Genomic DNA, 2566 nt, shown 5'->3' with positions numbered 1-2566 from the left:
CTGTGGAAAATTCTTCAAGATACAGGAATACCAGACCACCTGACCTGCCTCTTGAGAAACCTGTATGCAGGTCAGGAGCAACAGTTAGAACTGGACATGGAACAACAGACTGGTTCCAAATCGTGAAAGGAGAACATCAAGGCTGTATATTGTCACCCTGCTTATTTAACTTATATGCAGAATACGTCATGAGAAGTGCTGGGCTTGAAGAAGCACAAGCTGGAATCAAGATTGCCGGGAGAAATATCAATAACCTCAGATATGCAGATGACAGCACCCTTATTGCAGAAAGAGAAGAACTAAAGAGCCTGTTGATGAAAGTGAAAGAGGAGAGTGAAAATGTTGGCTTAAAACTCAACATTCAGAAAACTAAGATTATGGCATCTGGTCCCATCACTTCATGGCAAATAGATGGGGAAACAGTGGAAACAGTGAAAGACTTTATTTTGGGGGGCTCCTAAATCACTGCAGATAGTAATTGCCGCCATGAAATTAAAAGCCGCTTGCTCTTTGGAAGAAAAGTTATGACCTACCTAGACAGCATACTTAAAGGCAGAGACATTACTTTGCCAATAAAGTCTGTCTATGGTTTTTCAAGACAGAGGCTATGGTTTTTCCAGTAGTCATGTATGGATGTGAGAGTTGGACTGTGAAGAAAGCTGAGTGCCGAAGAATTGATGCTTTGGAACTGTGGTGTTGGAGAAGACTCTTGAGAGTCCCCTGGACTGCAAGGAGATCAAAGCAGTCCATCCTAAAGGAAATCAGTCCTGAATATTCATTGGAAGGACTGATGTTGAAGCTGAAACTCCAATTCTTTGGCCACCTGATGTGAAGAACTGACTCATTGGCAAAGACCCTGATGCTGGGAAAGATTGAAGGCGGGAAGAGAAAGGGATGACAGAGGATGAGATGGTTGGATGGTATCACTGACTCAATGGATGTGAGTTTTAGTAAACTCTGGGCGTTTGTGTTGGACAGAGAGGCCTGTCGTGCTGCAGTCCATGGGGTTGCAAAGAGTCGACACGACTGAACAACTGAACTGAACTGAGGCTCACACCTCCCCTAAAGTCCTCTTCTCCATAAAGCAGTATCAAACGTTGTCAAAATCAACTTTTTCAGTACTCTAAAAGCTAATTGAAATTATGCCACAATCCAAGGAGCATTTAATAAAGAAAAATATGTAAAAAGGATTATATACCATAATGAGGTATAATTTATATCACATTTAAGAAAACATTGACAAACCCTAAATCATGAAGATTTAATATTATGTATTCATCTAAAAGTTTTAGACTTTTAGCTTTTATAGTTAGGTTTTTATAATCATTTTGAGCTAATTTTTGTGTGTGGTATCTTTATGCCAGCACCACACTGTCTTTGTATAATTTTGTAGTTTTAAAATCAAATCAAGAAGTATGAGTCCTCCAACCTTGGGTTTTTGAAAAAATTATTTTTTCAGTTCTGAATCCTTAAAGTTTTAGACAGATTTTAGGATCAGCATTATCATCATCATTCATTTTGAATTATGAAAAAACAAGCAGCTAGAATTTTGATAGAAATTTCATTGATTCTATAGATCAATATGGAGACTATTGTCATCTTAACAGTATTAAGTCTTCTGGTCCATGAACATTGAATGTTTATTTAAAACATTTATTTTGATATTCTTTAAACTCTTTCTAGAAGGCTTTATGGTTTTCAGTGTACAAAGCTTCCACTTCTATTTAAGTGTTTTATTCTTTTGATGCTATTGTAAATGGAATCATCTTATTAATTTCACTTCAGTTGTTCAGTACTTCAAATTTTCCAGTCTGGATACCTTTTATTTCTTTTCTTGCCTAATTTTCTTGGCTGGAGCATCCAGCAAAATGCTGAATACAAGTGACAATACTGACAATCCTACATGCAGGGCAGCAAAGAGACACAGATATAAAGAACAGACTTTTGGACTCAGTGGGAGAAGGCATGGATGGAATGAGTTGAGAGAATAGCATTTAAACATGTACATTACCGTATATAAAATATGTGACCAGTGCAAGTTCGATGCATGGAGCAGGGCACCCAAAGCTGGCACTTTGGAACAACCCAGATGGATGCAGTGGGGAGGGAGAGGGGAGGGGGGTTCAGGATGGAGGGGACACATGTACACCTATGGCCAATTCATATTTGATGCATGGCAAAACCATCACAATATTGTAAAGTAATTATCCTCCAATTAAAATAAATTGGAAAAAGAAAAAAAAGAAGTGGCGAGAGCAGACATCTTTGTCTTGTTCCTGATCTTATGGAGAAAGCATCCAGTAAGCCATTCACCATTAAGTAGGATGTTCACCGTGGGGGTTTTGAAGACAGTCTTGATCACATTGAGGAAATCTTTTATATTCTAGTAGGCTTAAAGCTCAACATTCAGAAAACTAAGATCATGGCATCCGGTCCCATCACTTCATGGGAAATAGAGGGGAAACAGTGGAAACAGTGTCAGATTTTATATTTTGGGGCTCCAAAATCACTGCAGATGGTGATTGCAGCCATGAAATTAAAAGATGCTTACTCCTTGGAAGGAAAG

This window comes from Bison bison, unplaced genomic scaffold, assembly GCF_000754665.1.
Source record: "Bison bison bison isolate TAMUID 2011002044 unplaced genomic scaffold, Bison_UMD1.0 scf7180017864248, whole genome shotgun sequence".
In the NCBI taxonomy this organism is placed as follows: Eukaryota; Metazoa; Chordata; class Mammalia; order Artiodactyla; family Bovidae; genus Bison; species Bison bison.
This window is presented reverse-complemented; position numbering follows the sequence as displayed.